This window comes from Periplaneta americana, chromosome 17 (genome assembly GCF_040183065.1).
Source record: "Periplaneta americana isolate PAMFEO1 chromosome 17, P.americana_PAMFEO1_priV1, whole genome shotgun sequence".
NCBI lineage: Eukaryota > Metazoa > Arthropoda > Insecta > Blattodea > Blattidae > Periplaneta > Periplaneta americana.
This window is the reverse complement of record NC_091133.1, coordinates 87,267,119-87,291,161: the sequence shown is the minus strand read 5'-3', so window position 1 is coordinate 87,291,161 and position 24,043 is coordinate 87,267,119. Positions and strand designations below refer to the sequence as shown.

The following is a 24,043-nucleotide window of genomic DNA, read 5'->3' as shown; positions in this document are numbered from 1 at the left end:
CTTCTTAATATTGAGGAATTAGCCGAGCCTCCTCTACTAATTAGAGGGTATCGAGATGTCGGAAGTATTGAGGACACAACTCTATTTTTATTATTATTATTATTATTATTATTATTATTATTATCATTATTATTATTACTACTTTCCACACCGGTAGAGTAACGATCAGCGCGTCTGGCCGCAAAACCAGGTGGCCCGGGTTTGATTCCCGGTCGGGTCAAGTTACCTGATTGGGGTTTTTTCCGGGGTTTTCCCTCAACCCAATATGAGCAAATGCTGAGTAACTTTCGGTGCTGGACCCCGAACTCATTTCACCGGCATTATCACCTTCATCTCATTTAGACACTAAATAACCGAAGATGTTGATAAAGCGTCGTAAAATAACCTACTTAAAAATTATTATTATGTTGTAGCGATTACGGAAAACACGGAAATTTTACTTGAAGCAAGTAAAGCGATCGGTTTGGAAGTAAATCCTGAAAAGACAAAGTATATGATTATGACTCGTGACCAGAATATTGTACGAAATGGAAATATAAAAATTGGAGATTTATCCTTCGAAGAGGTAGAAAAATTCAAATATCTTGGAGCAACAGTAACAAATATAAATGACACTCGGGAGGAAATTAAACGCAGAATAAATATGGGAAATGCGTGTTATTATTCGGTTGAGAAGCTCTTATCATCCAGTCTGCTGTCCAAAAATCTGAAAGTTAGAATTTATAAAACAGTTATATTACCGGTTGGTCTGTATGGTTGTGAAACTTGGACTCTCACTCTAAGAGAGGAACATAGGTTAAGGGTGTTTGAGAATAAGGTTCTTAGGAAAATATTTGGGGCTAAGCGGGATGAAGTTACAGGAGAATGGAGAAAGTTACACAACGCAGAACTGCACGCATTGTATTCTTCACCTGACATAATTAGGAACATTAAATCCAGACGTTTGAGATGGGCAGGACATGTAGCACGTATGGGCGAATCCAGAAATGCATATAGAGTGTTAGTTGGGAGACCGGAGGGAATAAGATCTTTAGGGAGGCCGAGACGTAGATGGGAGGATAATATTAAAATGGATTTGAGGGACGTGGGATATGATGATAGAGACTGGATTAATTTTGCACAGGATAGGGACCGATGGCGGGCTTATGTGAGGGCGGCAATGAACCTTCGGGTTCCTTAAAAGCCATTTGTAAGTAAGTAAGTATTATTATGTTGTAGCAATAAGCATTAGGTCTATTTGTGACAACAGAATTTTAATTTCAATAGAGCAACCACCACTATTTCGAGATGTTAGATGCCCGTAAAGAATCTGGAAGGGCTCCTTTTGAGTCGGAACATGTCAACTGACCTACAGATGTTTTGTAAATTGTCTCCCCGTTCCACAAATCCTCCTATATCGCGATGTTAAGTGAGAGTAGCCTGGCCAGACCATCTGATCGCGAGATCATCACTGTGACATCCACAACGCTCCAGCAGCCGTGAGAATAGCAACCAAGGAGAGAGGATGGAAAGACGCCAGATCCCAGTGTACGTACCCTCGCTTTATTAAAAATTCCACGTGCAGAGACCTGACCTCGAACACGCTTCATTTGTACGAATACCCTTGAGCGGTATCGAAGACCAATAGTGTATCCTCGACTGTCCTCATTTTGCACAGCATATTTAATCCATGAATACTATGGAACATTCCTCAACAGAAGATCGTACACATGATTTAAAGAATACTTGTCGTCCTGAAATATATTTACTTTCTCCGTGCACGAAGTATAAAAAGAAAGTACTGTGATGCTATTAAACAGAAACATCGAAATTTTCAGGAGAAACGAACATTTTCAGCATTACTCATACCGAAAAATTTGTCTGTCTGTGTGCAACGATGTCTCATAAACTAATGGACAGATTTTTTTAGAACCTATTTATTTAAGCTGGTAGAGATAAGGCCATCAGGCCTTATCTTCCCCTCTACCAAGGGATTACAACTACAATTATAATTACAATTAATATTAAATTTACAAATACAATAAAAATCAAAGTACTAAAAGATTAACTGATTAATAATAGCTAGGCAGCTTATTGTAAAAGTTAAGAAGAGAGAAAAAAAAAATTATTAACTAAGTTAAAAAGTAAACCTACTGTACGCAGTAAGAAAATGCTTAATAAGTTTGCTTTTGAACGCTACTAAATTCCGACAGTCTCTGATGTCACTGGGTAGGGTATTCCACAAGCGCGAGAGCGAGATTGTGTATGATGATGAATACGATTATGTCTTATGTGTTGGTATGGCTAGTATGCGGCTATTTTGCGTGCGAGTGAAGAGATTATGATATGATGACAGGTAACTGAAACGGAAGGCGAGGTAGGTAGGTGTAGAAGTGTGAAGGACTTGGGAAAGGAGAATGAAAATTTCTTCGTTCGTTAAGCCGTAGCCAGTTTAGAGTTTGGAAGGATGGGGTAATGTGGTCAGCGCGACGGACATCGCAGACGAAGCGAACACAAGAATTATGAACACGTTGTAATCTTTGCGACTGGTTGACATTGAGGTCAGTGAGAAAATCACAATAATCGAAGTGGGGCATTACTAATGTTTCCACTAGATTTTGTTCATGTTCCGTCTCTACGAGTCAATTTATCCAGGAATTATGCACACGAAATGTAATAATCACTAATGAAAATATCAAAAACGTAACATGGCTATCCAAATCGACTCAAATTCTATGATTTTCCACGTGATATTCTGTGCACGTAGAACAAATTAATGAATGAAAGGGTTTGGCCTATATACAGTAGTAGGTGGTGGTGGTGGTGGTGGTGGTGGTGGTGGTGGTGGTGGTTGTGGTGGTGGTGGTGGTGGTGGTGGTAGTTGTTAAAATGAAAACTAAGTGCTAAATTAGCTAGTTAACTAGTTTCGACTTCGTATCAGCCATCTTCAGAACTAGTGAGATCCTTGCTTCTTTTGGTTTCTTCAGTTATTTTGTTGGGGTGCGTTAGTATTTGGCAAGGTGGAACGTTTCTCCCGCTCACCATTCTTTCCATTGCATCCTTCAATAGGCAGTTTCTTCTTAGCCAGTGACCCAGTCAATTGATTGTCTCTTCCTGATCAGTTTCAGCATCATTTCTTCTTCACCCACTCTTTCCAACACAGCTTCATTTCTTATTGTTTGTCCATCTCACATGCTCCTTTTTTTATCCATATCCACATTTCAAGCGCTTCTAATATTTTCTTTTCACTTCATCGTAATGTCTATGTTTCTGCCCATACAATTCACGCTTCACACAAAGCACTACACTAGTATCTTCCTTAGTTTTTCTTTCCCTCCAGAGCTCTGCAGAAGATGCTCTTTTGTGAGAAAGAAAAAGCGTAAAATTTTGCTTTAAGATAATTTATTACTCAGGGCACTGAAGATTTTAATATATGAATAGTGAACTCCTTTCTTGTAACAGCTGAGACTAACAGAAGGTTGACTGAAATCTGGTTTGTGTCTTGTATTCGTACTGAAAGCATCTTAATTTTTAATATAAAATATCATTAGGAAAACAATGTACTGACAATGTAATTTCAATATTTCTAATTTATGCAACACCTCTTTACATGATGTTTTACGCACACATTTCATTATTCTTAGGACCTTTAGCTTCAAATCAATCAGCGCAGAATTTTACTCCATATCTTATTATGGAATTATGTTTGCAAAGTATGCCATTTCAAGGGCCATTTTATTGCTTATTTAACGACACTGTATCAACTACTAGATTTAGCGTCGATGGGATTGGTGATAGCGTGATGGTATTTGATGAGATGAGGTCGAGGATTCGTCATAATTACCTGTCATTCGCCTTAAAGTTGCCGAAAACCTCGGAGAAAACCCAACCAGATAAATCAGCCCAAGCGGGAATCGAACCCGCATCCGAGCGCAACTCCGCAACTCGCCTTAGCCGACTGAGCTACGCCAGTAAGCGCCTTTATGTCGCCAGTAGAAAACTAATGGCGGTTTCTCCAAGTATTGTAAGAACATTATTTTAACGACTGCTTACACTTTAACTAAACAGTTTGTTCAATGTTGTTTTTTCATTTCTTCAACATTGGTTTGGCTTAACAGATTGTTAATTGTTTGTTAGCTTTAAATATAGGATTTTATGCAGTTAACTCACTTAACAGTTAGTTAAATATGGTAGATGACACCACAGCTGTTCAAACGAAAGTAATATTTTGTGTCTCTCTTTAGGGAATGTTTAGCATATGACTGGTAGCCTAATAAATCGTTTAAAATACTTTAGACTCTTCAATACGTCAATGTTAATATAGGGAGAATAATCTTTAAAGGTCGACTGATTATAACATTGTCTGCTTATTATGATGCTGAGTTATTATGTAACTTAGTATTTATTTATTTAAATTGGTAGTTGTAAGGTCATCAGATTTCTCTTCTCTTCTACTAGGGGAACGTTTAGAAAATTTGAGACGTGAATGTGCATGGTAACTGGGAATGCTAGTTTATATATTATGCATGATACTCAATTTCTGACACGGTATAGAGTTTCAAAATAAATAGGCCACAAAATTTTATAATATTGAATTTATTGAATCCAGACTTACATACCCTAAAAATAGAAATTAGACCACTTAGTCGAATTCAGCACCTATTTTAACTCTCAGATTCTATGCTATTGCCTATTTTCAACTAACTACAGACGTGGACAAATTATTAGACATAAATTAACTATATGTGCAACGAAGCTGTATTTATCGGTAGAAATAATGAACAAAAATGTATTTTGCACAGATATAATGAACAGAAAATTGATTCTTGAGGTTAATGATATTTTATGAACATTCCCTTATTCTTTATTAACACGTTGATTTTGTCAGGGATGCTGGAAACCAAAGTTTGACACTTTCTTTGAATATCAGCATCATTTAGCCAGATATCAGACAGTGCTTACATGAGTCCATGTTTTGTTGTAAGCCTCTTTTTGTTCACCTTCTTGTTCAGTATAGATCACAGATTTTCAATTTCGTTCATGTCGGGTCTTCTTGCAGGCCATGGGAGAATATCTTCTGCAGTATGTAATTAAAACACCAGTAGTACCAACATAGCTAGAAGAAAATATACATAACCATTGGAAAAATATACCAGAAGATGTAAACAATCATACTTACAACAATAGAGACTCTGTTAATTTTACTGATAGTTGATATGACGAATTATATTATGTTTCCAAGAAAAACGTTTTAGGCTAATAATTTGTCCACGTCTGTATAGCCGATGTCAGTAGTTTTCGAAAATGCACAGTGACTAATAAGGGTTTCAGCAGCAACTGCTTCTTTGAGACAACTTTACATACAATTTTCAGATGGACCTGGCGCAGGAAGGTGATTAGAGAATTTTATATGATACGGAATTTTGAGTACAGTTCCTCCACCCACATCCCCTATATCGCCACCTGGTGGTCACAATGCTGAGATTTTTCAAAACGGAAAGACGTATTTTAGCTTTATAGCTATAATTTTACACATCTTGATTAGCCTACATAATTTTAACACCATATCACTTCGGAATATAAAAAATACATATGCTTTCAAGTGTTAATTAACTAGGTTACCTTGTTGACTAGTTTCAGCCAGTGGGCTATCAACAAAACTAGGTGGTCTTCGCGCCTTCTGATTGCGTTTCCTGTGTGTTTGTATAGCGTAATGTGGAGTGCAATCAGAAGGCGAGAAGACCAACCAGTTCTGATGATAGCCCACCGGCTGAAACTAGTCAGCAAGGTAAACTAGTTAATACACACTTGAAAGCATATATATATATATATATATATATATATATATATATATATATATATATACTTTATATTCCGAATATAATCTTACTTTATAATATATTATTATTCAGCATTAGTCACAACTTTCAGAACAACTTTCATTTTCTAAACTTATTGTTTACGGATCATGGCCTGCTATAACAGGTCGTTATTTTACACATGTTACATGACTTACTCTACAATAAATAATTTAAAGAATAATTTTAAATTTGAGATTTATCCTTCGAAGAGGTGGAAAAATCCAAATATCACTAACAAATATAAATCACACTCGGAAGGAAATTAAACGCAGAATAAATATGGAAAATGCCTGTTATTATTAGATTGAGAAGTTTTTATCATCTAGTCTGATGTCAAAAAATCTGAAAGTTAGAATTTATAAAATAGTTATATTACCGGTTGTTCTGTATGGTTGTGAAACTTGGACTCTCACTTTGAGAGAGGAACACAGATTAAGGGTGTTTGTTAATAAGGTTCTTAGAGAAATATTTGGGGCTAAGAGGGGTGAAGTTACAGGAGAATGGAGAAAGTTACACAACGCAGAACTGCATGCATTATATTTTTCACCTGACATAATTAGTAACATTAAATCCAGACGTTTGAGATGGGCAGGGAATGTAGCACGTATGAGCGAATCCAGAAATGCATATAGAGTGTTAGTTGGGAGACCGGAGGGAAAAAGAACTTTGGAGAGGCTGAGACGTACGTGGGAGGATAATATTAAAATGGATTTGAGGGCGGTGGGAGACTGGATTAATCTTGTACAGGATAGGGACCGATGGCGGCCTTATGTGAGGGCGGCAATGAACCTGCGGGTTCCTTAAAAACCATTTGTAAGTACGTAAGTTAGAATAATTTTAGCCAATCAAAAATTACCTCATATGTGCAAAATCATTACCAACTGCTGTTCACTAGTTAAAATAGTGCCAACAAATGTTATAGTTCAGTGTTGGTTATTTTAAACAGAATTATGTTGAAAATATTGAAAAAAAAAACATAAACAAAGCATTAAAAATAAACACTGTTAATTTGACATTTGTTAACCCAAATTAAATATTACTTTGAGAAACTGGCCGTAAGGATCTTAATGCATAACAGGCAGAGCTCACGTCTGGAGTATTATATTCGTGTGTACTTTCCACTTCAAGTGAATATCCAAATTCAAACCAAGAAACTTTGTGCGTCTATTAAAGGAAAACTGAGCACTATACTAAATCTGATTACAGTGGTTTAATCAGCAGTTTATTGGCATGAAACCGACCATTCATTACATTTAACACAGTATTACAAGAATTTATAAAATGTCCGTGTTCTTTAGTTAAAATAATCACAAAGGATTCGGTCGGCGCCGTGAGTCGGGTCCCAGCGTAGCTCAGATGGAAAGAGCGCTCAGCGCGCAAAACTGAGATCTTGGGTTAGGTTCCCGGTGCCGTATCGAATTTTTCTCCAATAATATAAAAATAATCATACTTTCGTCTTCTACAAATAAGGCTATATGGAATAAATTATTTACAGGTGAGCTAAATCATTAATGATATAATATACGAGTAATATTGTTTTATTTGATGTTCAGTCTAATTGACATATCACAATTTAAAAAAATTAATTGGTATTATGAAACTTAAGCAAACGTTTTCGCCCTTCGGGCATAATCAGGCATTTTTTATACAATATCTTGTACATTTTATGTCTTGTTGTGGAATCTATACAAACTAATTAAAACACAATCTACAATATAATGTTGAACCAACTATTTGAGATAAACTTGTGATGATTAACGATCTAAAATATAAAATACAGGTATAAAATTTAATATATAAATAAAATTGTAGCTGACCTGTCTGTCTTATATTTAAATTATGACATATAAAATTAAATATAATACAGACAGGTCAGCTACAATTTTATTTATATATTAAATTTTATACCTGTATTTTATATTTTAGATCGTTAATCATCACAAGTTTATCTCAAATAGTTGGTTCAGCATTATATTATAGGTTGTGTTTTAATTAGTTTGTACAGATTCCTCAACAAGACATAAAATGTACAAGATATCGTATAAAAATGCCTGATGATGCCCGAAGGGCGAAAACGTTTGCTTAAGTTTCATAATACCAATGATCATTTACATATGTAAATGTCAATTTTTTTTTAAATTGTGATATGTCAATTACACTGAACATCAAATAAAAAAATATTATATTATATCATATTGTATTGACTATCTGAATATTCTTTCATCATGCTTTCTAAGATAAATCATTAATACAAAAAGTGGGGGGGCAAACTTGTCAAGTCTTAAAATCCAAAAAGTTGCGTTAACATAACTGGAGTGATTTAATTGCGGCCGAGTAGCGTGCTAGACAAGGAAGTGAGCACAATAAAAACAGGCCTCCGGATCCTCGAGACACGCTGTATTTGAGATGAGTGCTGTAGCTATCGAGACGAGACGTCGCGGCTGTCCCCAGCAGCCGGAAGACAGCCCGGCCTCCATTGTGTGTGACATTACCCAGCTAGAGAAAGCTCGTCTACTTTGTTTCTTCTTAACCGATATGAAAGTCTTTGCCAGGTAATATCTTTCGCGGTTTGCCTCCCAAAACACGGCATCTGCGAGGAAATATTCTCCGGAAGTGTTTCTGGTGTAATTTAATCAAAACATTAGGACAGGGATAATGAGATTTCAAGGTCTGCTGGCTTGTGCAACCAGCATAAAGGGCAGCTCGTATCTATGTAAATCCACGGGCCACGAGCTCACTCAATTGAGGGAAAGTTTCACACTTCGTTTGCTGTAGGAAGAGAAGTAAAATGTCTTATTTATTATACCCCAATCTGTATCTCATTTCTACGAAAGACAGGGCAATTGTATTCCAAATTAATAACCCACACAGTCTTGAATAACAATGGAACTAAGTCGAAACTCTTTCACAAAACTTCAAATCTCGAGTAATTTCTTCTACTTTCGAGTAAGAATACATGCAGGCAATTAGTCACATTATTTTGTAAACAAATTTTCAGTTAATTTCATTTATTGCATTACACAGATATTCCATAAGCAACGTAGCTTTAATATTTTGAATAAATTGAAAAGTATACAAAAATATCAACAAATTCCACAATTTTGGTCATCTGGCCGAAATCTACGGCTGACCACTAGGATCCAAAATACAAAGCAGAGGTTAAATGAAAAATAAAAAAATAATTGCGGAGAGAATACGGAACAATGATAAATTTAAAAATAATGTACAATTTGATTTCGGAGAAAGATGAGATGAAAATACATTGAAGAGTAATGAAATGAAGTGAAAAAAAATTACATAGTATTATACAAGTGATTGTGTAAAATGGATAATAAATCTCTCAATACCATTAGACAAATTTTGTTAATGTCCCCATCAGAAAATTTAAGAGAAAGGAGAATGGTTTTGGTTACATTTCATGCAGATTAAGTATTCAATTTACAAACGTAAATAATTCATCAGTTGAGTAGAAGATAGAATAGGCCTACTATGAATAAGCAGAAATTCGGTTAATTCCGTTTTCAACCTCTTCTTTTGTCCTTAAAAGTTTTAAGACAATTAGGCAGTGTATTGAAGACAGTAATACATTAACAGTGAACTCCTCTATTCAGCTTAGGCTAACAGAAAGCAGATGGAGATTACATTCTGTGTCTTCTATCAAAATTATGAATGTTTTGATTAGCACTAAATTATCTTGGTTTTTAATCTAAAATATCATCAGGTAAAGAATGTACTAGCAAGGCGAAGTCAATATTTATAAATTTTGTAAAATTTACATCCTTATAGCTTGCTTTGTAAAACAAAAATTTGTTCAGCTTTAGACGAGTTGCCCCATAATATTAATAAATATTATTATTATACATAGAGATGCATAAGTTATAGAGTGTTAGTTAGAAAACCTGAGGGGAAAAAGATCTTTGGGGAGGCCAAGGCATAGATGGAAGGGTAATATTAAAATAGATTAAAGGGTTTAGGTACAGCTTACAGCAGTAAAATTTTGGAAATATTCAATTTTTTTCTCCATTACTGTATCTTGTACAATAATGAAAATTGTTATATTTAAAACACTGTCCTTCTGCTATATGAAAAAATGAATATTTTTACGATTAAAAAAATTATTTACATTTTTTTTTTTAAATTCAGTTCACTGTGCAGTGATGAAGCGTTTCCCACATAACTCAAAGCTATCCAACATTCTGTGATGAAATTTTTTGTGTGTATTTATACATGTAATATCTACAATATGATGCAAGACCACTCCTCTACCTTTGATAAATTGTCTGATCAAAAATAAATTCATTTTAAAAACTGATCAAATATCGGTATTTTCTTCTAACACAAAATAATAAAATATATATTATTTATTAAGGAAAGACCATGATATTATAAATATGAGTTTCAGAAATAAAATAAAAGAGACAGAACACGAAAAAGTTAACAAGTTTATGAGTTATGAGGGAAACGCTTCATCACTGGACTGTGAACTGCCACCATTTTTAATTTTGAAACAAATTATATATAAATATTTTTTTAAATCGTAAATATATATTCTTTTCTTATAGCAGAAGGACAGTGTTTTACACATACCAATTTTCTAGGTGGGATATGATGGTAGGGACTGGATTAATCTTGCTCAGGATAGAGACCTATAGAAAGGCATATGTGAGGGAGGCAATGAACCTTCGGATTTCTTAAAAGTATTTGTTGTAAGTATTAAATAATTACAAAATAAAAGTGTGTATGCCTACAGTATGTGATTTTAAGAGTGTTTATATAACCAATATATGACAAAGACCTTTATGAATAATAATTTAGAAGTAATATATTATTCTGTTTGTAACTAGAGTACTAGCGCTCTAGCCTTCTATCGAGAAGGCCCGGGTTCGATCCCCGGTTAAGTCTGGGTAGAATTTCTGGTGGCCAAAACGGACGTTGCAGAAGGTTTTTCTCTGGATGCTCTCGTTTTCCTCTTTCATTCCACCAACATTCTCCACTCCTCATTTCATCTATCATCTGTAATAGTAAAAATAGACTGGGGTGATATCTGGGGATAGTAAGAGTTTCCGATAACTGATCTAGATTCTAAGGCCTTGGTGCTATGAGCTCTGGGTTCGGACTCGTCAGTAGGTGATGGGACCTTATTTACAGGGTCCAGGAAGGATGGCCCGCCTGTCGGCGTCGGATTCACGAGTCAGTTACCAACTTTTTTCGGTTTTGATATATTGTACATATGGGACATCGGCGATAAATATGTGACGAACATTCAAATGCATTCTTGAAGGAAACTGTCAGTTACTACTTTTTTTCATTTCCCTTGTAGGACCTTTCAAAGACAGCAAGCGTCACGTGTCAGGAAAATATCCATGAATGTATAATTCCAGCTATTTGCTAACAGATCCAACAGTTTGATTCCCCCTTTTGCTCTCCTCAATGGAATCTACATGTACATGGGTGGGCAACTCGTGCTCTCAAAGTGTCAACACATCCTCAGTGCAGGCAGAACGGACTCTGCACTAGCTGCAGTGTCTGTATGTGGTTCTTTCAAGACGCAACTGCAGTCAGTGGCGGCTCGTTTTAAGTGAAAAACAATATAATCCCCAGGTCATTTCCCTTTAGTGATGAGTTGAAAGAGAAAGATTTTTTTATTAAGAAGGGAGGTAAAGCTTTTATTATGTTCTATTACACTTTCTTAGCTACGCATGACATTTTATGTTAGAAATAAACACAGTGAAGGGTTTTAGTAAAGAAATACTGTCCAGATCTGCTTTTGAACAACTAAAGGTAAAAATGGGATATCAACAAAATGAAACTGATATCAAATCGTTAGCACATTGCGCTTGCGAGTTACAGAATTGCACGACATATGATCGACTAGCTAAGAGCATATTTTATGGATAAATTTGAAATGTGGCAATATCATGTAGAACATAGACAACTTCACTTTCTTGGGCTATAAACAGTCTTGAAGAGTGACAAGAAAATCTTCTTATAAAATATAAGACCCTACTTCAAGACCTACAGCAGAATTACTAGCAAGTTTGTAGAAACGGTGACAATTGACAAGGAATCAAGATTTTTCTGAAATCCTTTTGGCTTACAGCCGATAGAAAGTTCTGTAAGTTTATAGCATGAATTATAAATCTACAGAACAGCACGGCACTCAGATTCCAGCGAAATCAGGAATAGAACTGTTCGTAATGTTGCCTAAGTAGAATTTCCAAATATACTCTTTGCTTCCATATATAGCTACTGCATGTGCTTGAAGCAGAGTTTAATAGAAGAAAGAAATATAAAAGCACTCAATGTACAGAAATAGCTCAGAAGTAAGATTATTTCATCTGCCGTGACATGTAAAAAAAATGCTTCCTTGAATTTATGATTATTTGCGAATACAGACTATTAAGCTTACCTTTCTGAGAACAGAGGAATACTTTTTAATGTATAAAAACTTTCAAATTTTCGCATTCCATGTTTCAAATAAGACATATAATAAGAAAATCAACAAATAGTGTAATAATAAATAAGTGTTGCAGCTATATTTGTTGTACTTTGAAAAGGTTGTATTCAGTTTGTGTTTCCAGTACTAAACTAATTTACAAAGCTAGGAAATAATATAATTTTGTTATGTGTGTTCAGGTATAGTCTATCTAAAATTACTATAATTATTGTACCATGCGTCACTCTGAAATTGAAATCATGGCGTAGATATCACGACCACCTGCACGAGCCGCCAGAGTGTACCGTGGCGGTGAACTGCTTTTGCAGCGAAACTACAAACAACTTGTAACTACTAAGGCTGGCTCCGTCTGTCTTTCTCTTTTTCAAGGTTTTTTTAGCACTTTGTGAGCACGAGTTGCCCATCCATGTACATGTAGCTCCGAGCAATGGATGTCAGTACATGTGAGACACGGTATAAATACCCAAAAATCTCTCATCGCGTCTGATAGAAGTTATTAGATATCGTAACCAATTGTCCGTGCCGGAAATCGAACCCAAATTACAGGTTACGTACTACGAATTTTAATATCTTCAGGATTATATCATCATAAAACATATGTTATGTATTTGTTTGGCTGTAAACATGCGAATATGATTGTTACATAAGTCAGGACACAGGTCACCAGAAGCGGAGAGCGCGCAGATAGTGAAACCGGCCGCGGGTCCTTTCACAACACCTCTTCACACTTGCGTAATTTATTCAGGAAATCGTGTTTCCATATATACGACACTTCATTGATGAGACTTCTCATACATGCTTCGTGACTAAGAAAGCTGCCAAATATCCGAACTATTGGCTCCCTATAGTCAATAATTACTTATCACTAAGGTTAGGAAGTTCATGTTTTAAAAAGTCCTTTAATATGTTCGTAACTGTGCCCTTAAAAGGTAAAAAATATACCCAAAACATGAACAAGAATTTCGTAAAATAAGCTTTGAATCTGTGTAAACTTACATTTATTGTTCAGAAGTTTTCGCATCTAAAATTAGGAATGGATAATTGAAGTTCATAACCAATGTATATCAGACTCTCTCCATGTTAAATTTGTGCCTGTTATTTCTCAATATACATTATGCAACGAGCATATAATGGTAGTAATTAAGACGCGAGTATGTTTATGAAACGAGCGCAAGCGAGTTTAATAATTTTCATACGAGCGTCTTAATTACCATTATAGGCAAGTTTCGTACGACTTTTTATGCTCGACCATATTTCTAACTTGAAATTATTCATAAGTATTCATGTTATTCTTATCTGACTGGGGAGCGGAACTGACCTTGTGCAATATCTCTTAAATAATGAGATGTGCGCAGATGCGAAAGTATTGATTTTTTCCTAGAAACAAATGTCATTGACCTTAATATAATCTAGAGCGTAAAATAAAGATTAATCTTGATATAATCTTGAAATTGATTTAGACATTGAAAAACGAGATGACAAATTGAATTTATTTGAATATTATTCACAATTAATGCTAATTATTATAGTAACAGAACATAACCTTCTGCGACAGCATTGGATTTCCAGACTCCGTGAGGTTTCGCTAATTGTCTTTCAATTGCATATATCCGAGAATAATAATCGATACTTGCGCTTTCATATTGCTACAATGGTGTTTTCTGATTGGTGGAACACCTGAACTTTAAGGAATAGGTGTACTTTAATAAGGTCCATTAAAGGGCTGCTACCAGGTGTATAATTACTACATTTCGGCATGGTCGAGCATAAAATTATTTTTGTAACGGAAAAAATTTTAGCTTTTACACGATGTTATTGGTGTGTACAGTAGTGGCAAAAAAACCGGACCGACTCTTGTAGCTGATTTCAGAGCCTTGTTCACTCAGAGCACGATAGATTGGTAACTAAGACTTTCGTGGTTCGAATCCTGCCTGGGAAGGAAACTTTTTTTGTTCCTTATTCAAATTTATTCCCAATACTTTTCGATTGCAGCGATATTTTACTACTTAATTAACTTATTATTCCCACCAACATGAATTTTACTACCAATCGAAAAGTATTGGGAAGAAATTTGAATGAAGTTAAATTGAAAAATAATCATAATATGGATATTTTAACACATTTTTGAAAATGTGTTATCGTTCATTTCGATACAGGCTTCAGTTATTTTGTGCATATTATCGCACTATAGACTATTGCATCTAATTCCAATTACCAGTTTCGTCCTTCGTACTAGTAACTCATATTGAAATAATTCTGTACCTACTCTATAAAAGAGTACCTTACGTACTGTAAATTCAATCTTCGCTTCTGCCCGACCCGCACAGATAAAATTACTCAGACATGCTATCTACTGTCTGTCCAAGTGGTTATGTCGCAGGATCGTAGAAAGGGGGGAAATTACGTGACAGTTAATTATTTAACGAGGCCCTTTTATTTAAGTTATTTTAAACAGTTGTATAATATTACGTAGACGTCCAATTCCTAACATAAATTAATGTTTTCAGAAAAAAGCTAAGACAGCCCAGCCACTAGCCTTTACAGAGGGGTGAGCAGAAGCAGGCGGGGGAAATCGGGATGCGACGTAAGCAAACGGACGACAGTACCTGTGCGAAAATATTATTCAATATTGAAAGCTGTTTCATCACTGGAAAACGGGAACATATTTCTGGAACGTACTATACTCACTAACTCAGTACTGTTTAATATGTGCGGTCTTGGTTCTGTATGGAGGAAAGTTGGAACTTCATTAGTAGAAGGGGTGGGAGTGAAGTACATTCAAACATTCAGATATAATAAAAAATTGAAGTGAAAATAAAATGATGTCCCTGTAGAATAAAAATAGTATCACTTGTTTATCGGCCAATTCAGAACCTATTAAAATTTCAAATATTGTTCTTAGCCTTTTGTTTATTATTTTCGCATAAAACTTCATTTTACACATTAAAATAATAAAAAAGAACTTTCTAGAAAGCAAAACCAGTGGGAGTCCATCGATTTACATAAATCGAAGTGTGTAGGACTGTACAATATACAAATATTCAGAGGAAATAAAGGTGGAGTCCTAAACGGGTTTGAAAATGGTACCTTTCAGATCGACTCCTACAGAGAACTTCTTTGAAACACTTCAGCGAGTCGTGATAGAATTGTCATAGATAACAATAACAAAGTGAGACCTACACAAACATAAGAAAGTGTGGATATCCCGACAGCTCAAGAACACATCAATTTGCCCCCCGCAGTGTGCAGCACATGGGAACGCAGAGACCTTATCTGGTGACCCTAAGCCACCAAGACTTGGAACAAAGCGCTCGCAATTTGGCAACCAAACAGGTGGAAGATGAATTATTCACTTCTTGTTCTCCAGCCTTTATGGGCATTATGTAAGTAAGCCGAGACTCGCAAATTGATCAATACGCGACAACTATAGAGTGTGACTCGGTGCCAGATGTGCTCTGTGTTCGCCATTCAAAAGTGCACGCTATGACTGAATGGTTACCTTAGCAGCGTAACAGGCCGTCGTCCAATTCAACAAGTTTATGTAATCAGTACTTTGTAGTCGTAGGGGTCCAGCCGTACTTCAGTTACCAAATAAACTTGCAGACGAATCCCCAGCAAATACCGAAGTGTTTGTGACTGGCAAGGCGGTTGATGGGATAACTTTCCTTGAATACGTAAATTACACGTCCATTCAATGGATAGCGAGTATGTTTTCCAATTAAGTGGACCATAGTTCGACTGCCCGCTTAGATGAATGTCTAACGGAACTGAATGTTTTTCCTTTGTCTTGTAGTAATCTTGTGACGTCACTGAGAAGGCCTGCAACGTGCTGATCACACGGGTGATGGTACAATGAAAGACCAAGTATCTCTCTACCAATCCATGCCTGAACGGACAGTATAAACACCAAGTGACTTTGTCCAACTAATGCTCCATGTCTGAACCGATCTACACCAAACAGCTTAATCTGAACGTTTGAATCTCAGCATCTCTTCATGCCTGAACGGATAGTATGAACACCAAGCTTACGGTACCATCCCAATACCTCTCTCCATGTCTCAAGGGATAGTATGAACTGCATAAGAATACTGTGTTTAGATAAAAATTGAAAAAAAAATCTGTACAAAGCAACTATGGAATTAACAACACATTTTTAGCTTTAGAATACTAGCCAATTAAAGAAATGATACTTCTGAAAAGTTCATTTTCTATTTGTAATATTCTTTTACCCTTAAAACTAAGTAAAAAAGTATTTTACTACAAACAGCTTCAAATTAGTGTAACTCTAAAAATATTGAGAATAAAACACATGTTTATATGACAATTTTTGCTCAGAATCTCTTCGGAAATAAGTTCTGTAAGTTCTGTATAACAAGATTCCCAGTCAATATTATAATTTACGAATGAAGAGTTTTAAAACTACGAGTATATTTTATAACTAGTTATCAAAAAATCCTTTTTATTCTGCTGGTGAGTTTATAAACACAAAATCGAATGAAATTGTTTTCTAATAAATACATTTAGTTACACGTTGTTAGTATTCATATATCATATGTGAATTTTTTTAATTAACTTTTGTTTCAACTATTTATATATATTTTGTGTTTTCAAACGTAGTCTATCATATGTGACGAATTACCTGTATGTTCAATGGCCTAATATACATCTGTGTCGGAATGGATTTTGTCATATCATGATCTCATCGTCTGTGCATGAAATGAAGAACCACAATTGAGACAATGTGGTAATTAAATCCAGCAGTATTTCCTACAGACGTCCGTAGGCTCATGCTGAGCGTTATGTAACATAGGTACAATGTTACTCGCAATGGATACGCACTCACGCAATCAAGTATGTTCCATATTCGCACAATACACAATGCATCATGAGCAGTACTGTATGCAGCCACAAGAAATCTAACAAGTGAGGCTTCCTGACCAACTCCCGCTTCTCTAGCCTCTATACCTTGCAACGCAAGTCTTGCTGGGATAGGGTTCGATACCCTGCGGGCACATTACATATTCATTCTCAAGCTAACAGCAGCTAGTCTAATTCGATGATCCTCGAAGCTATTTACGCTTCACGTCACAGCAGAAACGTAAATTTGATATGGCGACCCAATTTATGCTCCTAAAATAACGCATGGACGACATGTTTGCACAACAAAGTTTACTCTCGCATATTAGTTGCTCCTTCCTTCCTATCCACATTCAGCCGTAGGTTAGACGGATACCTAACCTATTTAACACCTACGTTTCATTCAACATGGACCAAAAATACGAGCAAAACTCAAGATACCATACAATATGAAGAAGATTTACGGAAAGTAATAGGTATGAATTGAATCAGTGGGAAAGGTAGCAGGTTTAAAATTCAATGAAGATAAAACAAAATACACTATCTACCAAAAAGTAATTGGGCACTGTTTTTGCCCCTTTAGAACCTCGTGGTACTACCTCTTGTTGCTATAAAGCAGCCACCCTGTCAGGCATGCTCTCCACTAGTTTGTGTAGGATATCCACTGGAATGCGTCGTCATTCCTCTTGCAACATGGCACTCAGGCAATGGAAGTTGGCACCATGTTTCGGCGGCTACTATGCAGTGGTATGCAGATAATAATGTTCACCGGTTGGACTGGCCTGCACAGAGTCCTGATCTCAAACCCATTGAGCACCTTTGAGACCGGCGACATTGAGGTCTCGGGAGATGCGACCAACTTCCATTGTCCAACTGAGTGCCATGTTGCAAGAGGAATGGCGACGCATTCCAGTGGATATCCTACACAAACTAGTGGAGAGCATGCCTGACAGGGTGGCTGTTGTTATAGCAACAAGAGGTAGTACCACAAGGTTCTAAAGGGGCAAAAACAGTGCCCAATTACTTTTTGGTAGATAGTGTATATGAAGATGGAAGTGGATCAGACAGATTATATAAGACCAACGACAACAATAAAAATAGGAAACTATAATTTTGCAAATGTTACTATCTTCACATATCTGGGAGTTGATGTAAATAACAAAAGAACAATATCTGAAGAAATAAACAATAGAATATTAATAGGAAATAAAGCCTATTTTGCAAACATTAAACTAATAAAATCATAACTTTTAACCAGAACAACCAAATTAAAAATATGTAATACCTTAATAAAGCCAGTAGTGACATATTCTGCTGAATCATGGGTGTTGAAAAAAGATGACGAAAATGCATTAAGAATATTCGAAAGAAAAATTATCAGACGCATATATGGACCAATCTTTGAAGCTGTAGAATGGAGAATTAGATCAAACACGGAAATTGACCAAATACTGAAAGGAGAAGATTTAGTAAAACATATCAAATCCATGAGATTGAGATGGCTGGGTCATGTGGAGAGAATGCAAGAAGGAAGAATGCCTAATTCCTGCTTCATGGACACATTGTAGAAGTAAGAAAGATAGGAAGACCTAGGAAGAGGTGGTTACAGGACGCTGAGATGGATATGGTAAGAATGGGTATAAGAGGATGGAAAAGGAAGACACAAGATAGAGACGAGTGGAGGAAAATTGTGAAGGAGGCCAAAGCTCACAAAGGGCTGTAGAACCAGAAAAGAAGAAGAAGAAGAAGAATAGGTATGGATAATATAGTAACTTAAATCATTCTAAAACTACGGTTATACCATTTTCGTTAACATCTGTTGGTATGAAATCTCCTGATTCGCTCTTGTATTTAAACATTCACACATTCAATTGTTCTTTTAATAATTTTATTGTAAATGTCCTATTCTAAATGAATCTCCTCAAGTTAAATATCTCGAAATAATAATCGACCAACACTTACGTTGGGATAAACATGTTATTTTTCTGTGAAATAGATTAAGAAAAATTATTCACTATTTTGCTATCCTACGAAATTACTTTACTGTCCATGTTGGGATAAACATGTTATTTTTCTGTGAAATAGATTAAGAAAAATTATTCACTATTTTGCTATCCTACGAAATTACTTTACTGTCCATACTTTACGACTGATTTACCTAGCATTAGCACAAGCTATATTACAATATGGTACTATAGCCTTATAGTATCTCTCTCATGCCAATAACAATGCTACAGAAAAGAATAATAAACATGTCTTAATAAACTTCTTGATTATCCATCAGAACTGTTGTATTTTGGCTTTGAAGTATTTGATATACATCAAATTTATAACAATGTCTTACTGAATTTCGTACATATAAACCGAAATATATTTAATTTGTATTCACATAAATATAAAATCAAAAGATCACACAACATATGCTTGACAGAACCTAAATGTACCACAACTGTAGCATATAATCACAGTAGCAAATTCGGTCCAAGGCTTTATAAAAAGATAATAGCTAAATTCCCGAATACATTAAAAATATATATAATACATCGCTACAGTAACACACTTAGAAAATCATATAGGAGTTGCAGATCTGTACCATATTAATTGATATCTGAACAGGAGCAATGCAGAGTGGATATCTGTCGTCAGTTTATCTCTAAACCAACAGATGACAGATTTATCACGAGAATTGTCACATGTGATGAAAAATTGCTATATTACCCCAACCCTGACACCTCAAAACAGTGATCAGATCCCCGTTAGCCTGCCAAAGTCGTCGTTAAATAAAATCGGCTCGTAATACTGTATTATGTGTCTGGTGAAATTTTGAAGCTGTGATTCACTCAAAGTTTGTTCAAAATTAACATGCAGTCGATGCGGATATTAATTATTTTCAACAGCTAGAAAGAGTTTATGAAGTTTAGAGAGAGAGGTACTCGGCATTAGCAAAACGAAACTGAATTATCTCGCAACAGGACAATGCGAGACCCCATACTGCTCGAACAACCATGGAAGAAATTCAGGGATTGGAGAAATCGAACTGTTATCACACCCGGCATATATATATCTCTGATCTTGTGCCTTCAGATTACCATCTGTTTCGCCTTCTACATGGAAGAAATTTCCAAAACTTGTGGATATAAAGAATGGAGCGTGTGAAACAGAATAAGAAAGGAAGAGTGGGTGAAGAAAGAATGATGCTGAAACTGGTCAGGAAGAGAAAAAAGGAATTGGTTGGGTCACTGGTTTGAGAAGAAACTACTTACTGAAGGATGCACTGGAAGGAATGGTGAACGGGAGAATAATTCGGGGCAGAAGAAGATATCACATGATAGACGACATTAAGATATATGGATCATATGCAGAGACTAAGAGAAATGCTCAAAATAGAAAATATTGGAGAATGCTGGACTTGCAGTGAAAGCCCTGCTCTTGGGCAGGAAACTATGAATGAATGAATGAATGATTCTATAATTGAGGCGCTGACATGGGAAAGTTAGTAACTGGCAAAAACAAAATTTTTCAGGGGAAGCAAAAAACAAATTTATGAACACTTTCTCACTTACATTATTACAGAAACTGCTTTAAATGAAAGGCATAAACTCATGTTTGCGTTACATATGAAATTTGAAAAGTCTGGCACAGATTTATCTGTGAAATCCTATTTTGTGAAAATACAACATTGAAATCACTCCTTAGCCAAACTGAGAATTAACGTTATTTATACATTATGCATACATTTTTCTGTAAAATGCATGATACTTTTCATCGAGGAAGTCTAACATAGATAACAAGTCTCTTTTTGACATCAGGGACGACTGGTCTTCTTTCAAGGCGTTGCAAGCACTGCAAGTTAGTGATTGACGTTAATGACTATCCTTTCTTAAAAATCCTGTGCTCTGTCCACATTTCAAGGTCGTTAAATGACTATCTTGTTTTTATTAGAGGAAAATCAGCTCTTGAAAGTCTAATCCAGTTGAGGGTGCTGATTTTGATAGGAGTTGTATTCAAAAACTTGTCACATTCTGCAGAAAAGTCGAAGAAATCCTCATCCTTCATCATTATTACATTATTAGGACTTACCTCTTCTGGAACCATGGTCCTGCATCTTTTTTTTTTTCCTTTTCTCTGTGATGCCAAATTCCCTATCACATGGCATGTAGGAATGTTCTGAAACCAGGAATTTCAAGTCCACTGAATCAAAATGTTTCTTGGCAATAATGTAAATCAGGACCATTAGAATCATCCGATTCTTATTCTGCCCTGCACAGTTATCAGCCCATATTTGTCTAGACACACTCTGATGTAAAAGGAGTTACTACCTTCTCCGCGCCAACAGCTGTGCACATACAACTTACAACATCTAGTGACTACGTTTCCAACTTCGTTTCATTACATACGGACATACTACCTTCTCTGTGCCATTGGCATGGCCATTTACTACCTTCTCAATGAAAAACCTAAAAATTCGATTTTTTGGCAGTTACGACCTTTCCCATGTCAATGCCTCAATTATTTATTTATATTTCAATTTGTTTCCTGTGTTTAAAGAGTAGGCCTAATTTTCATTGCACTATGTGTACAAAAATAATAATAAAATTAGCCTAAATTCATTTCTCTTGGAAAATCGTACATATCTATTTAAAGTGACCGAAGACATTCGTGAAGCAATCGACTCTAATGAAGTAACAATACTAACACTTCTTGACCTTAGCAAAGCTTTCAACTCTGTAAATTTTGACCTGCTCACCCATAAATTGAGAAATATGTATTTGTCAGAGACTGCTGTGAGTTGGTTCGAATCCTACTTACGGGAAAGACAACAATGTGTTGTATCCGGGAATCGAAGCTCCTCCTGGCTTGACATAACATCAGGTATACCACAGGGGTCGGTACTCGGACCATTGTTGTTCACAATATATGTCAATGATATTACATCTCTTGTAAGGCATTGTAACTATCACTTGTATGCTGACGACCTTCAATGCTACATCTCTTCCTGCTTAGACCGAGTAAATGACGCTATAGATAAATTGAACGAAGACATTGACTCGATTGTGACATGGACAAAGAAACTCCGTCTTAAAATCAATCTTTCAGTTCTTCAGTAAAAAATCTTGGCATTCACATGGATAATAATCTCAACTGGGACATGCAAATCACAGAAACCTGCAGAAAAGTATATTCTATTATCCATGTGCTAAAAAGGATAAATGTTCATCTCCCCTCTTGCTTAAAAAAGTCCCTTGTGCAGACACTTGCATTTCCCTATTTCGACTATGCGGACATTTTACTGACTGACCTCTCCAGCGACAACAAAATGAAACTTCAACGTGCTCATAATTTGTGTGTACGTTTTGTAAGCAATGTTCGTAAATATGATCATATTATCCCATCCCTGGAAGCAATAGGTTGGCTTAAACTAGATAAGAAAAGAAATTTACATTCACTTCTCTTTCTCTTCGAAATCTTGAACTCTTCTATTCCTTCGTACCTGTCGTCTCGCTTCACTTACCTTTCTTCCCACCATAATCTGAACACACGCTCTCGTCATGAAACAATACTAACAATACCATCCCATCGCACCTCCTCATACTCATCTTCTTTCACAATAGCCCTGCCAAGACTCTGAAATTCGCTACCTGCTAGCATCAGGGACTGTCGAAATAAAATTGAATTCAAACGAAAACTTACTAGGCACTTGGTCAGTAATTGATTACTTGTAAATAGTTTCTTTAATCTATCACAAAATATTTCAATATTCAGTAATTTCATCACTATAAAATTTTGTTATTCTAGATTTAATTCGTAATTCAGTAAATATAAAATATTCGTTGTTTCTCTATGATAAATTATCTAGCTTTAATTATTCAGGTAATCTTTTCGTACTTTAATTTTATTCTAATTGTAAATTTAATACTAATTGTATTGTTATTTGTAATTGTAATTGTAAATCTAATACTAATTGTAATTTTATTGTTGATATTGTAGTTGGAATCTCCTGGTAGAGGGGCAGAGAAGGCCTGACGGCCTTATCTCTACCAGGTTAAATAAATAAATACTACTACTAAATATCTTATAAATATTATATTTTGAATAAAGCAGTGCAAATTATTATTGTTATATAACATTTGCATGACATCATGTAAGGAGTAGCTGCCTGGGACAATATAATTGTTTGTTGAATAATAATGAACAAAATACTGCACTGTTTGACATGTATGGAAATCGATAGGATGACGATTTGGCAACTGGAACGGATGCAGAACCTGTCGTCCATGATCTCATTTATGCTACTATCCCTGAATTTCCTGGAGAGATTGAAGACAGCTTGTTACATCACGAGTATGGAATGGTGATGTTTGATAGTGCCCTATAAGCCTTGATTTCTTTCATACTTAATCCGGCTGACCATCTCCAATTCCCTACACTTTTACGTCACTGTTTTCTTCGTCATATTTTATTAAATATTATGTTAAATTAAAAGTAGGCTGCAATGAAGAGTGTTTTCGGAATTAACATTTTATTAAACTCAGACAAACGGAAGAAACTGAAGAACCTCTGGTAGTAAGATCCTTGTCCTCTGATCTGGTGGACAACAAATTCACTTGCAATTTAACGCCGTACAACGAACCCGAGTCCAAAAGCTGGTAAACCCGTGCTCTAGCACTGAGCTGCGAAGTCAGAAATAATACATAAAATTAAAAACCCACAGTAAGTCGTTGGATCCATAGTGAATAATTCCTCGGAACTTTCTCAGAACGCTATCTGTTCTTAGTTCCAGTAACCGATTAAAGGCGATGCTCTTTATTAGTTGTCTTCAAAGAACGGCAATAGCATAAATAGTTTTTTTTTCTTCAATATTGGGTTTGGGTGGGTGTCCCAAAGAAAG

General features: G+C 35.7%; 1 protein-coding gene across 3 annotated transcripts in view; it reads right to left on the bottom strand.

The window, feature by feature from the left end:
* Window positions 1–24,043, bottom strand: part of LOC138693071 (uncharacterized) — a 512,392-nt gene that overhangs the window by 133,714 nt on the left and 354,635 nt on the right. The gene's annotated exons all lie outside the window — the stretch shown is intronic.